This window comes from Podarcis erhardii, assembly GCF_964252035.2.
Source record: "Podarcis erhardii genome assembly, chromosome: 11".
Lineage (NCBI taxonomy): Eukaryota > Metazoa > Chordata > Lepidosauria > Squamata > Lacertidae > Podarcis > Podarcis erhardii.
In genome coordinates this window covers 31,888,100-31,903,859 of record NC_138501.1, presented here as the reverse complement: position 1 = coordinate 31,903,859, position 15,760 = coordinate 31,888,100, and the positions used below count along the sequence as shown (strand labels likewise).

At 44.8% G+C, this 15,760-nt stretch overlaps 1 protein-coding gene across 2 annotated transcripts in view; it reads left to right on the top strand.

Moving 5' to 3' along the window:
* The window catches only part of LHFPL2 (LHFPL tetraspan subfamily member 2), a 121,893-nt gene that overhangs the window by 289 nt on the left and 105,844 nt on the right, over positions 1-15,760 (top strand). Inside the window, exon 1 of one of the 2 annotated variants that reach the window (XM_081881280.1) lies at positions 11,836-13,925. The exons of the other annotated variant lie outside the window; for it this stretch is intronic. The gene's annotated coding sequence lies outside the window, so the exon portion shown is untranslated. Of the gene's footprint in view, positions 1-11,835; positions 13,926-15,760 lie in introns of those variants that run through there. 2 annotated transcript variants of the gene reach the window in all.

Sequence of the window (15,760 nt, the reverse complement as noted above, 5' to 3'; positions counted from 1 at the left end):
ACATGGAGGTACTGGGCTTCATCTTCTCTCATCCTTCATCACTAAGGCTGCAATCCCATGCATGCTTACTCAGCAGGTAGGTTCCACTGGAATTTACTCCTGTGTGATCACAAATCTTGACCTATGTGTATTACATATGCACCAGGTTTGCTAATTATATTGGTCACCCCATAGATGAATTTCTGCTTCAGGGCAGGAATTGTGTTTGGGAACATTGGAAGAGCTGATACTAAACCTCTTGCTTGTGTAACAACAACAACAACAACAACAACAACAACAACAACAACAACAACAACAACAACAACAACAACAACAACTTATTATTTATACCCCGCCTATCTGGCTGGGTTTCCCCAGCCACTCTGGGCAGCTTCCAACAAAATATTAAAATGCATAAATACATTAGTCCAAACATTAAAAGCTTCCCTAAACAGGGCTGTCTTCAGATGTCTTCTAAAAGCCTGGTAGTTATTGTTCTCTTTGACATCTGGTGGGAGGCACCCACAGGGCGGGTGCCACTACCGAGAAGGCCCTCTGCCTGGTTCCCTGTAACTTGGCTTCTCGCAGTGAGGGACCTGCCAGAAGGCCCTCAGCGCTGGACCTCAGTGTCTGGGTTGAGCGATGGGGTTTGAGACGCTCCTTCAGGTATACTGGACCAAGGCCGTTTAGGGCTTTAAAGGCCAGCACCAACACTTTGAATTGTGCTTGGAAACATACTAGGAGCCAATATAGGTCTTTTGAGACCAGTGTTATGTGGTCTCAGCAGTCTAGCTGCCACATTCTGGATTAGTTGTAGTTTTTGGGTCACCTTCAAAGGTAGCCCCACATAGAGAGATAACCAGAGCATGCACCACTCTGGTGAGACAGTCCGCAGGCAGGTAGGGTCTCAGCCTGCATACCAGATGGAGCTGGTAGACAGTTGCCCTGGACACAGAATTGACCTGCACCTCCATGGACAGCTGTGAGTCCAAAATGACTCCCAGGCTGCGCACTTGGTCCTTCAGGGGCACAGTTACCTGCACAGTTACCCCATACAGGACCATGGAGTCTTCCACACCCACCTGCCTCCTGTCCCCCCAAAACAGTACTTCTGTCTTGTCAGGATTCAACCTCAATCTGTTAGCCCCATCCATCCTCCAACTGCCTCCAGACACTCACACAGGCTGAACATCTGCTGCAATCATTAAAAAGATAACCCTCCCAGCTGCTAGTTACCCTTCGTTCTGTCTGGGCTCTGTGATAAAGAAAGCTGCTGTGTTTTGTCTGAAGAGCTATAGTTAAAATAAGTACAGTCAAAGAGAAATTCTAGATTTAGATGTACAGAACATACTCTTCAGAAACCACAACAAGCTATACTAGCAAAGCCACAGCTTACTATGGACAAACCCTGGCATCCAAGGCAATGAAGAAAATATAGGTTTGATTGCATAGTTCCTTTCATTCTTAAAATATCTGAGGGCTCTTTATAAAGTTATGAGCTATACTACAGTCTGCTGCACAATACACTAAATCGACATGTTGGAGCTGGGCACATATTTCATCTTTGGCATACCTTGTTTTATTTTATGTGTTCAGATTTAGCAAACAGCTCTGAGAATCAGCATAACTACAGGGACTTTTTATCTTTTTTAAAACAGATAATATTCTATGGAAAACTTAAAGCTCTGCCAATCAAACGGAACATATAAACAGAATGGGTTAGTACTAGATGACTGTGATTCTGTTATTTATACAGCACTTCAGGGGGGTAGGAGGACTAAGAATGTCACATACATATTTTTTTAAAAAAAAATCAAAATTTAGTAAAGAAAGCCTTCAGAATGTCAGCAGATTCCCTTTCTTCAGTGTTCAACTGGTGAGTGCTTATTTCTTGAAGGAGTTCAAAGCCCAGTTTATCAGCAGACATCATAGATTGGTAGGTTTCTTTACAAGACACACACACCCCTCTGGCCTGCCACCAAGGCCTATCTTACATAGCAGCAGTCAGTTATTTACTGTCCTTCCACTCTCCCCCTGTCTCTTGTGGTGAGAGGCTTCTAATCTAGTTATCCCTGTTCCACTTGCACACGTTCCCCCATATCTTTTGTCCCAATTCTCCTCAAACAAGCTCCCTTACTCTCACTCTCCTGTCTGCTTCCTCCACCCTTGACACACTGCTTGTGGTGTTCCAAACCATCCGACATCCCTTGGCTTTCAGCCTACTTAGTGATGGGACACTGAGGGGCTACAAAAGTCTTCACCCTGGTGTTTTGCTTCTGGCCCAGTCTTTGCCTGTTCCAGCTGAGCCATAAAGAGAGCATCATGGCAGCCAGCCATGCTCGTCTCCTAACCCACCCACCCCATAATAAGATGGATGTGGGGGGCTGCAGCTCCTGGGCTCCCCTGCTGCCTTTCTGACTTTTCCCACAATGGCTTCCTTTGATTTGACATTGTTAAATCCTTGCCAACTAACAAGTATACAGTGGTACCTTGGTTTACAAACTCAATACGTTCTGGAAGTCCGTTCTTAAACTGAAACCCTTCTTAAACCAAGGCGCACTTTCCCTAATGAGGCCTCCTGCCGTCAGTGCCCTTCCACCATTCGGATTCCGTTCTTAGACCGAGGTAAAGTTCGCAAACCGGGACATTACTTCCAGTTTTGCGGAGTTCGTAAATTGAATTGTACATAAACAAGACTGTTCTTAAACGGAGGTACCATTGTATTCTTCTAGGTACAAAACTGCACACTTAATCTGGTATAATACACATAATTCATCCTATTCCCCTAGGCTTGCTTTTTCAACTAAACTTTTAAATCCTGTGTACACTCACTTGTGAGTAAACCATATGAAACTCGCTGGACTTGCTTTTGTGTAAATATGCATAGGATTGCACTGCAAATATTTACAAGTTCACAATGTTCTGATTCCTCTTACAATTATTTTACTTAGCTGTGATTCCCCCTCCCCCTTTGACAGGGTGGATATTTTGCGTGTAGGAATTGATTACTCAGTCCATATGGTTCTAATCCTTGTCAGTTTCAAATGTTCTCCTGCAGGTATAGGGCGGTATATAAATTCTAACAACAACTCTGTTTTCTCCCAATTCTGCAGTTTTTTACAAGCATAGAAGCCCCCATAGATGTACCATTCCCTGTTGATCTGTTTGCTTTGTAACACAAAACCCCCAATAAAAACTAATTCTTAAAAAAATGCATAGAACCCCCACAATTAAGTTATATAAACATTTCCTTGAAGTTCGCATTTTGTACATAATATTTCCCTAAAATACACATTTTTCTATGCCTTTCAATACATTTCCCTTATGAAACACACACAAGGAAGTTTGCAATCCGTTCCATAGTTGACCTGCATATACTTCTTTCTTCTCTGGCAGTCACTCGTAGCCGAGTAAGATTGTCTTCCATAAACACAGTTTTAACAATGAGTCTGTAAGTCACTGTGGAGGCCAATTCTGGATCCACACGTCCTTCCACAGTGGGGACATTGGTTTCCGGACGGGAGTTGATCACGGTGTGGATTTGCCAAGCATGCCTTCCTCTTAGCACGTTTCTCCCTTGCGTCCTGAGTTCAAGTGTTTTCAAAGCCCATGATACCTTTGGTAAAGGCTGTTCTCCAACTGGAGCGCTCGCAGGCCAGTGTTTCCCAGTTATCAGTGTTTATACTATTTTTTTTAGATTTGCCTTGAGACAGTCTTTAAACCTCTTTTGTTGACCACCAGCATTACACTTTACATTTTTAAGTTCGGAATAGAGTAGTTGCTTTGGAAGATGATGATCCAGCGAGTGGGTGACCTGCATATAATGCTTGGACTGGTGAATCAGATTGGTCCCCTTCAAAATGCAGATGGAACACATTTCTCTCTATTTGGGAGTCAACTGGTTAATTAAATAGATGATAGCTTTCTTTCATTTATTTTCACTGATACTTTAATCTTATTTATTATTGACTTTGAAACACATTTCAATACAATCCATGTTAAAAACAACTCCCACCAGCGAATGAACTGGCTCAAACTATCCCCTTGGGAGCCTGTCTTTAACCCTCACAACTTCAGACCTGAATGAGAAATTACATTTGACCTCCATCTCTCCCCATCCCACTTCAATCTTGGCTGCCTTCAAAACAATCTTGTAAGGCATCATTTAATCCATTATTCTCAGCATGTGATTACTGGATTCTTTCATCGACTTGACTCCAACTGCACTTGCAGCCCCAGCTCCTATACAAATGGTGTGTTTAGAATTGATACAGTTTTTGACAAGGTACACATTATACTTTTAAAGCACATCCCCTCTCCAAAGATTCCTGGGGACTGTAGTTTGTTAAGGGTACTGGGAATTGTAGCTCTGATTAACTATTTCCCCCTTTGTAAAGATACACTGGATTTGCCTGTTGCATTCCACCCCACAATGGGTGCAATCTCTTTTCTTTGTTCTTAAATGAATGTAAGACCATAACTATAAATCACCCACTGCTTTGGATAACATTTTTCATAGTAAATAGTTCAACCTTTGGCAGTTTCTTTGAATGTTCATTTGTTTTCTTGCTCTCGGTCATTTACTGTTTCCTAAATATTCAGTTTCTCTGTATGCAAAAAGAACAGTTACAGCCCCAATTAAGCCATGGGGCCAGAGTTACCTCTGCATCCAAACATCCTCTCCGGAATTCCTATGAAGCTGCAGTGCACAAACTAATTTCCCCCAAGCACCATTTATTTCCTATAGTGTTCTTTCTTAATCAATGTGTTACAAATGTTTTCTGATCAATGCACTATGTCCATATCTAGCCTCCACTCCCCCCTAAGCAAGTGGCAACCCATTGGAGGAATCTATCAGAACTGCAGGAATGTCCAGTATCCCACTCAGATCAATAGCATCACTTTAACTGTTTTGACACCAGACATTATTTGCGTTACAGCTGCTTACTGCAGCCCGCGGATCAATCAGTCATGCATAATTCAGCATTGCTGAGATCTTCATTGCTTCATTGCTTGAGGATGTTGTAATGACAAAGGAGACGATGCTCAAATGTGCGTGGGAGAAAAACAACTTTGAATTATTAATTCTGCACAAAAGTTTAGATACAGATAGTAAACATTAGAGGAAGTTTTTTGGTACCATTCATTAAAATAAGCATGTGCCACCTGTCTCTTTCTGGTGAAAGACTCCAAAACTGCTCAACTGATTCATAATCACAAGGTGGTCATTCAGAAGCCCACAGGGTACTGCAGGAAACAAAGGGTCCATTTTACACTGTTAATAGAACTTTGAATTTGGAGGCCTTTAATGACTACTTAGGTCAGAGGTGAGAAATGTCTTTCAGTCCCAATGTCACATTCCCTTCTGAGCAACTGACAGCCACATGCCGATGGTAAAAGCAACAAGTGTTAATTTTACATCTGTACTGTAGGCTAATTTCTGCACACACTCTTCTGTCCTCTGGCAAGGGGCAGAAGGGGCTGGCAAGCAAGAATCATGCTCAGAGTTCAAGGACACGTTCCAGCCAGACAAAAACACTTAGGGTATGATATGTATGGCTGGGAAAGAGTTCCAAGGGTCAGATAGGGGGCCTGCAGAGTCATATTCAACCCTTGCACCTGAGGCTTAAGTATTGTTATAGGTTTGGGTGCCAGAGTTTGTAGGTGCAAGACACCCATGTTTCCTAGGTTTAGTAAATGTTAGGGTTTAACCGATACTTGAAGTATTAAGAGAAGGTGCCAGGTGTTTGATTTAGCGGTGTAGAAACACAGGCTAAACTTTTTTTCCTGACCAGGGAATCACTTAGAGATAAGCCATTAAGAAATATAGACAAAGTCATGACCCGTCGAGATTGGCCACCAGCAAAGCAAAGACTGTGGCAGCTGCAAATGGCGGGGGGCGGTAGTTAGTAAGACAGAAGACTAGTAGTTTTGGATTGGAGTTTGCCTGTTGTAAGCGAACAGGGGGGAAATGGTTTGCAAGCTTGAGAGGAGGAACCAGAACACAAGATGGACTGTCTGTTTTAGGCTGCAGAGGCGGCAGTGGGGCAAATCTGGCCTCCCAGGAGCGAGCCACAGTCATCGTTTCTGCAGCAGCAGCACCACCAGCAGCAGGTAATGCATTCCTTAGAGGCCAGATCTTTTGCTGCTGTGGCTTCTGCTGCCTGAGGCAGCTGCCTCACCTCACCTTGCCTAATGGGTGGGCCAGTCCTGGCAGGTAGCAATTTGCCAAAGCAGTTAAAAGGTGACATGATGCATACTTCACACACACTTATAATATCTAAGCACTGTCCACTTTAGCTGGTGGTCTAGTTGCACACACTGAGAGATATGCAACTATATGTCAGGAAAACTTTTCTCTTGCTTTATAGCTGTATCTTCACTGCATATTCAAAGCACCATCCATGCAATTCATTGGGCCCCAACTGAACACTGCAATGTGGACATGTGTCTCCATTCTGATCAGCTGTGCATGAAGAGGCTTCATTCTGCATGAAAATATCTCTTGTGGGATTTGACCAGTTTATATATTTAGGACTGAGTTGATGACTATTATGATGAACTGTTTAGGGGGAGTGTGTTCCATTTATATCAATAGGACATATTTCCAAAGAAACAAGTTTATACTTGTCTGGGGTAAAAATCAGTTTAACAAGCCTTTGGAATACTGCTTGGTAGAAATAAAGATTGACATAGTCCACAACTGCAAATTGACCAGAATGGCTCATACACGCTAAATGAAGAACAGGAATGAAAAGCTCCCATTGTCCCACAGAGTAGCTTAGGGTTTTGTGAATTGTCTCAAATTACATCATTGCCCATCTATGTGGATAAAAGTCTGTTGTTTGAAGGCCAGAGGTTGCACACTAGCAGTTGTTACAGAGCCCATTTTCACAGTGTATAAACAGCTCAAAGCAGCTGTGTGGAAGTGTCAGCCTTTTGCATCCTAAATGGCTGGCAAAGTCAGTAACAGATTCCGCCTTAGAGTGTTCAGGCTGTGTACACACAAACCTGTTAATAGCACAAAAATGTTGTTTTTCTCACTCCAGAATCCCTTGTGCTTGTCTTCAACATCCTGCTTTCAATCTAGATGGATTATAGATCCTGCTGTCCACAAGGATGGGTGTAGTTACTTGATACATATTTGAAAACCCTCCCCTTAATTAGGTTATCTGCACATTTTTCTTCCCTGTACATGGATGGACGATTACATTGGTATATGCCCACCCACAATGTCATTGGGCAGATGTGGACACACTGCTAGGACTACTTAGATCTCTCTTTCCAAATGAACACACTGTGAGGTAATGCAGAATCAATCCACAATGCGCTTTTATTCTTGGAATGAAACCAGTTTCTCAAGAAGCACTTTTCAGGGGCAAAAAATATACAATGGATCTAGATTGTGTATGGACTACCTAGAAAAAACATGTACTCAATCTTCATTGAGTAAATTCTCGTGTGTATGCAGCCTTATTCTAAGCCACAATTTATTGCATAAAGGTGCAACATAGACAGTAGCAGGACATTACAGCTGGAGTTTTTTCCTTGAACTTGACTCAACTTTCTTTCTCCCTCCCCCAGATAAACTCCAAAAACACCTCTAGTGGTGTTTCTAGCATTCTAGCATTTTACAATAAGTTCTCAGAGTCTTCAGAATAACTTCAGAAATTCTGTATTTTTCTTCAGAAAAAGTACTTTCATTCTTTTTTAAAAGGTGAACTGGTTAACCTTAAATAGTTCTGTATTTTATAATTCTTAAGTAAATACATTTACTTTTACATTATCTGATGTATTACCTATTGCTACCTTGCATTTTTATGGCAATTTCATACTATATACAATTCTCTCTCTCTCCTGGTTTCTGAATCTCTTTCTTCTTTCTAATTCTTGAATGCAAGTTTATTTCTCAAATGGCTCTGGAAAGCTTTAAAGTTCTGTTCTTTAATCATCTTCACTAAATTATCTGGATGTGACTGACATCATCAAAGCCACAACATAAAACATGTGTATTCACTAATCACAATTTAGATAGTGGTGAAAATACAGAGCAGATCTTCCTCAAACCTTAACCGGCAGGCAGAATCAAGTGCGAACAGGTAGTCCTTCAAATACCCCGGAAACAAACCACAATGGTGACAGCAACCACTTTGAATTGAACTCATAAACATACCGGGAGTCACTGCAGATTAAATAGCTGCAGAATCACATGCTTTGAACAATGGATCCCTGTCAACAACCTGGCGGCAGCATTCTGAAGCAGCTGTAGTTTTCAGTCTTTAAAGATAGACCCACCTAGAGCATGTAACAATAGTTCAATATAGATATAACCAAAAAAATTTGCTACTGCATGTCCTTTTCTATACATGTTGGGGAAATGCACATGTACATGATGTGCCAGGTCTTTAGCTGAGAGTCATGGTGCATTGTCCAATTACCCATCCAGGGACTTGTTTTTATTATAGAAATAAAAAGTGGGAACTATCTAGGCAGGCTGTCATGTGTTATACTCAGTTTATTTAACTATAAGTGCATTTTAGAACAAGATGCACGTAAAAACATTATTTTGTAGACAATTTTTATCTAGGTACCAGCAGGTTAACATCAACATCAAATACAAAACAGATAATTTCTTTGCACATGGAAGTCACTTCCATGCACCTGAAACATGTAGCTATAGACAAAAGACAATTTGTGTCAATTATCAACTAAATTGCTATTATTTGTTCAATCTGTGGACAGAAATAATGTGTTATTTGCAGGAAGCATTTATAGGTTGGGGTCAATGGGCATTTTTGAAACTTTTAGAAATTGTCATGGGCACCAGCCACAAAACAGCTGCTATGTGGCTGCACATCAGGAATTGACTGCCACATCTAAATGCGCAGAGATAAAGTACGTTTCTGAGCACAATTCAAAGTGTTGGTGTTCACCTTTAAAGCCCTAAACGTCCTTGGTCCTGTATACCTGAAGGAGCGTCTCCACCCCCATCATCCAGGTCGGACACTGAGGTCCAGTGCCGAGGGCCTTCTGGTGGTTCCCTCACCGTGAGAAGCCAAGTTACAGGGAACCAGGCAGAGGGCCTTCTTGGTAGTGGCGCCTGCCCTGTGGAACGCCCTCGCAGCAGATGTCAAGGCAATAAACAACTATCTCCCAGCAGATGTCAAGGCAATAAACAACTATTTTACTTTTAAAAGACAACTGAAGGTGGCCCTGTTTAGGGAAGTTTTTAATGTCTGATACTGTATTGTTTTTAATATTCGGTTGGAAGCCGCCCAGATTGGCTGGGAAAACCCAGCCAGATGGGCGGGGTATAAATTAATAATAATAATAATAGTAATAATAGTAATAATATAAAGCATCACAAAATGGACTGACTGACTTGCCCCTGCATCAGTCCACTTGGCAATGAAGAAAAAGGCACCTACACTGGCTACCACAGAAAAGAACCTTTGCAGTTCTCTGTGCAGAATGGAAGAGAGAATACATTTCCAATCCCAGCTTTCCAATTAAATGTGGGCCTGTTTGAGCAGCTGTTCAACGTAAGAGAGGGTACACCTGTGCCAGTGAGTGGAAAAAATGTAGTTTCTCATGCACTGTAGATTTTTGAGGCAATATTTGCTGACCTCTTTCACGAGGGTGCCATAGGAGGTACTGACACGAATGCTATCGCCGTAGGTGCTAAACCCTTATACAGTATGAGAACAACCAAATGCCAGTGGAAAAGAGGGGGAGGAGGAAAGAGAAGCCTCAATCTAGTCGTGTGCTGACCCTTCCAATGCATTTGTCTGAACGCAGTTGTTCTAATTCTTATAGAGAAGTACAACATAACAGCACAAAATAGTTGAACACACTTGTTTGGATTATGGCATGAAATCAGCAGATATATTGCGGACACTTAAGTTATTACTATGGGGTATTTACAAACTCCTTGCTGTTTTATTATTTTGCATAATACTGCTAGAGCGGTTAGGAATTTAATTTCCTGCTCGCAGATCTTTTTCAGCAAAATACATGTGGATTTTTCAATCTGACATAGTATTCACCCCCTTCACATTTGTTCCTCTGAGAGTATTCTGCTATATTCAGCTGTTGAGGGTGGGTGGGGGGAAAGACATTATGTCAGAATCGGCCCTGAGACAGACCAGAATAATTAGTTTCTATTTGAAACTTAATAATTCTCTGTAGATGAGTGGTGAAGTTAAATTTAATAATACTGGGAAGCATTTGGCAGTGTTACGGTGTATCCCATTGCAGCATCAATGTCTACAACAGAAAAACTGAAGCTAGTCGCAGTAAAATGTTCAGCATGATATATTATCTGGTTGTTTACACTAACCTCATTTCCAAGGGTTTCTTTTAACTCTTATTGGTCCAGTTGTGATGAATAACACAATGCACAATTATTTTGAAGCAGCGTAATAAAATGCATGGATCGAGCAACCGTAGAATCATAGGATTGTAGAGCTGGAAGGGACCATGAGGGTAAATTTAGTCTAACCCCCTGCAATGCAGGACTCTTTTGCCCAATGTGGGGCTTGAACCCACAACCCCAAGATTAAAAGTCTCATGCTCTACCAACTGAGCTATCCAATCCTATGGCTGCTACAGTGGTACCTCGGGTTAAGAACCTAATTTGTTCTGGAGGTCCATTCTTAACCTGAAACTGTTCTTAACCTGAAGCACCACTTTAGCTAATGGGGCCTCCCACTGCCGCCGCATTGCTGCTACGCAATTTCTGTTCTCATCCTGTAGCAAAGTTCTTAACCTGAGGTACTATTTCTGGGTTAGCGGAGTCTGTAACCTGAAGCGTCTGTAACCCGAGGTACTACTGTAATTCCATGAATATTGGCTCCTCTCTGCCACTGCAGTGACAGCCTATGAATCTTCAGGATAGGATTGCACCCATACTTAGAATACGAAGTAGCTTATTTTAGATTAATGGATCCATTTAATACATTTCTCTAACTTTCCCAGAATATGTTTTTAACTGCTTTAAATTAATATTGCTGTTGGTGCTCACAGACAGTGCATTCTGAACTTGTTTTGAAAAATAAGTTAAAAACACTGAACCAATCTGCCCCACCCCAACACCTTCTAGGTAAGCGGCTGCAAAGAAAGTTATCGTGAGGCTCCCCAAAATTGGTGACCCCTTAACTAGAAACTGCATCACACTGTTATATCCCATATGAACACTGCACAGAGCATCCGCAGCTCCCTCTGTAAACACTGGTGTGCTGGCAAAATTCTCAGTTCAAAAATTAAACTGTGCATGCACTGCCTTATTTTGCTAATAGTTGCAGCCATAGATTTTAAAGGGACAGGGAAACCTTAATGACTTTTGAATGGCCACTCAAAACTTCACCAAACCAATGAAAGATTTGGTTTCTAAATAAGTCCAAATAAACTACAGTGGTACCTCAGGTTAAGAACTTAATTCTTTCTGGAGGTCCGTTCTTAACCTGAGGTACCACTTTAGCTTATGGGGGCCTCCCACTACCCCCGCGCCGCCACAGCATGATTTCTGTTCTCATCCTGAGGTAAATTTCTTAACCTGAGGTACTATTTCTGGGTTAGTGGAGTCTGTAACGTGAAGCGTCTGTGACCTGAAGTGTCTGTAACCCAAGGTACCACTGTACATCATTTTTCACCAAAATTGGAAAGAAATACCGGTATATGATACTCCTTTTCAAAACTGAAAAAAGTAAATGTGTCCATTTCCAGCACTTCTTATGTGGCACTGTTACAGGCGATGTTTATTGTTTTAAACCACTTAGAATAATTGTAAACTGCTTAGAATTTTGTGTTTGTGTGTTTTACAATCAAGCAGTATGTAAATTCTTACATAAATAAAATATAGGACCAGTTCTGCCATATTTGTAGGCCTCATTGGGTGGCTTATGTATGCCAAGTTTCAATTTATTTGCTCAACAGGTGTCTTTTTCTTAATAATCCATAAAATACTGAGACTTATCAGGGCACAACAGCAAACCACCAACAGGATCATAGCGCACAATGTATACACACACACACACACACACACTGAACACAGTGCTGTGTTATATTTTTTCCTCTTCCTTTGAAGCGCAATCTCCTGCTTTGCTTGCTGTTTTCCTTTCCCTCTGAGACAGGCGAGGAGGGTGTCCAATAATTCCCTTTCTATCTCAGGGACACGACTGCTGCTCAGCACTGCACTCGGTTTCCGTTTGGTGCTTTTGGCAGCGTCTTCGGCAGGGAGGCACCAAGCTAGTAGTACCATTAACGTCTCTCTCTCACTCACTCACACACATCAAGCAGGGAGGGAGAGCGAGCGAGCGAGCGAGCGCGCCAAAAAGTAGCTGGGCTTGGCGGGAACTCCCTCGCCTCCCGCAGCAGTCTCTTCTCCTGCCCAGTGCTGGGTTTCCCCCGAGGCCATCTTCGCCGCGACCGTTTGCTTCGTCGGCCTTGCTGTCCCCTCTCCGTCCCTCCCTCGTAATGAGCAGCAGAGACGGGGAGTTCCGTATCCCCCGCGGCACGCGGGCCTTTCTTCCTCCCGCCCGCCCCAGCCTTGCTCCATGCATGAACCCTTTATTGTGTCTGCCACGCTCACTCCGCCCCGCCCGCTGCTGGGAGCCGTGGGGCCTCCCTCCTATCAACACACACAGCCGCTGACCTCGTCCCCCGCCTCTTGGGACGCTCTGCCTTGGCTCGCAGCGCGGGGCAGCCTCGCTGCTGACCAAACCCTGCGCTTCGCCGCTCCGAGTCAGGAGCCTGGCGCGGTCTCTCCTCGGATGGGCTGTTCCGCTTTCACGTGGGAAGGCATTTCACACGTGTATTCCCGCAGAGACCTCGATGCCTTACATCTGCCCTCATCCTGCCCCCTGATCTTTTTACACCACCTGACGAAATCTCCCTCAGAAAGATACCTTCCCCGTTACCTCACGCACTCCTATCGTTTTTGCCTCTTTCTGTGTACACCACACACACACATCTGTACAGACAGCAGGCATGTGTATATTTTTCCCCTGAAAGGTTTTCCATCCTCGTTTTCCTTTTTTACAACGTCGTGACAAACAGATGAAAGGAACACTTCCATGTCTCGGGGAGAAGGGAAGCTGCGCGTATCACCCATCAGATTTCAAACTTGCGCCCACTCCCCCCCCCCTCACGAAGCCTCACATTTTACCTCAGGAACCTAGCTCCCTGACCCCACGACAAGAAGTCATGGGGCGCCCCCACCGCTATCCCCTCGGGTCTTCTTCGAGCTTCGCAATTCTTGCCGGCTCTCTTGCTGTGCGCCAAAGTGTGTGACTGTGTGTACATGCATATAATATTCCCACCCAACAGAGGAAAACTACCTTGACACTTGTTCCCCGTGTGCTCCTCCTTTTTGTCCCTCGACCCCATACCCCCCTCCTCGTACGTTGACTTGGGCCCCGCATCCCGCCCTTCCCTCCCAGACCTCCCTCCTTTCCCCTTTGGTGAGGGACAGTCCTCGTCTCGCAATCGCTGGCGGCTTCTCCTCAGGGCGCCCCAATCGCTCTCCAACACTCTCCCTTCCTCCGCCGCCGCCGGCCTCGTCCCCCCTTTTAATCCATCGGCTTTGGGAGGAGAGAGAAGAGGAAGGCAGACGTTGGTGGGGGACGGCCGTGTCGAGTGGGCTGGTCCAGGGCAGGACCGAGCGAGGAGGCAGCCTCGCTCCTCCACACCGCTCCTTCTTCCCTCCCGCGGGAAGCTGCCGAGCAGGCGAGGTCCCTCCGCTCCTCCTGGACTGGCCGCGCTGAGGCCTGCGGAGGGGAGGGAGGACGGAGGGGGACGCCCGCGCTGAGGTGGCCGGAGAGAGGCTGAGGTGGCGGAGACGCCAAGCGCGAGCGCGCCCACGGCCGCTTCTTGCCGGGCACCGGGGATTTACCAGCCGGGGGAAACCCGCGAGGCGGCTGCGGCCAAGTTGCACCCTTGGACGTCGGGTAAGTCCGAGGGGAAGACCGTGAGGGGATTTCCTTTCCATTCATTGGATTTGCGCGGGGAGAGAGAGGGAGAGAGGCTGGCCGGCCAGGGAGGCGCTGGGAATGGTGGCGGCTTTTGCGGAGCAAACTTCCCTCCATGTGCTTATCAACTTTGGATGTGAGGAAAATAAAGGGGCGGGGGGGGGTCACGACGACCGTGTCTCGCCAGTGGGGGGGGGGAGCTCCGCTCTTCCTACGTGCCTGAAAACTGAGTGTGGAAAAGTGTGTCCCTTGGCGTGTTCGCGCGCGCCTTGCTGGCCAGTGGCTCAGGCGAGAACGACCCTCTCCTCTTTAGCGAAACAAAACTGGGGGAGCCCATTCCAGTGATTTCGGTGGGTTTTGCTTTAAAGTAAGTACGCTTCGGCTGGCAGTCTTCAAACTTCCAGCTTCTTCGTTGCAAATCCCAGCAGCCTTCCGGGTTATTTCGGTGTCTGGCCGTGTGGGTGTGGGAGAAAAAAAGGCAGTGAGGATCTGCTGGAGGAGCGTCCTGGAAACAGCTGCAGAGAAAAGCTGGGATCCCACAAACAGGTTTAGCAGCGGGCGATCAAAAGGGTTTCTGTCCTACCACGAGGGGAACGTGCGCGTCTAAACACACACAGCGCCAAATCCACTTTAGCCTCTAGCACTGGAACTGGTCAGATCACTACTGGGGGAGAAGAACCCAGAGAGCACAAAACTTTGCAGATGCTACATCTACGGCCTTGTAGCTGAGCTGCGGAGCCTGGAGCAAACCTCGAGACTGCGCCCTGACTGCACTGGAAGACTCCGGGTTTGTTGCTGCTGCTGCCGCCGAAGCCCCTTTCCCTCCCATCTGTCTCCGCAGCCGACCAAGCAGGCAGATAAATCTGCCAGTCGTTTTATTGCTCTGCCGCCTGCTGTGGCTTTCCAGTGTGGAAAATGAAAGCCGGAGTGAATGCATTGTTCGTTCCAGAGACCCTTAATGGTTGGGTCGCTGGGAGGGAGCCGTTAGCTTTTCTCACATGCACCCCTTGTTGGGAGTGAAGCGCTTTCTGCAATACTGATCACCCTATGTGTGTGCGAGAGAACTCTTGCATTCTTTTCGGCTCTCTTGCCTGCATACATCATAACGGGAGGGGGATTTTTACAAGTAGCTGTGCTTTTCCAAACTGATTCTCTTGTTCCTGTTGCATTTTTATGGGAACTGTTATGATGGCGACCTGCAAAACAAACACAGGTCAGATGGTGGTTCCACTAATTTAACTTGCTTGCATAAAGGTATGGAGCCTCTTGAATTACATTGTTAACATTTGGATTAGTTGCTTCCCATCAATCTCCTGTTTTGTGGTATAGTTATTACTAGTGTAAGGAAAGTGCAGTAACTATTTGCATAGAAGCGTAATAAAATGTGTAATTATTTCAGGAAGAGTGTTGGCTTAGAAACCTGGTTTTAGGAAAGCAGTGTAGTACACAAGACAAATCAGAGAACTGCAAAACGAGCAATACTTTTATCTGTTCCATCTTCTGCAGTTTTATTTTTCTTTTGAATTCTGAGTCAGTGCCTGCTTACTCAAAATAAGTCCTGTCAAATTAAGACTGAAGGATGCAGTCTAGTGCACACTAAGTAAGCAATGCAATGCACTCTTACTTGGGAGTAAGTGCATTGGGTTGCAGGCTTAAGTGTGGGTTGGATTGCAATCCAGTGCCATGTGAAGGATGCAGTCCTTCACCTGCTCATTGGCTCTGCATTCAGCTTTTGTGTACCAAAGCAACATGCATTGAATGGAGTAGACCTGGTTTATTGGGGATTTTATTAAAGTTGTACAGTGGTCTGTTGT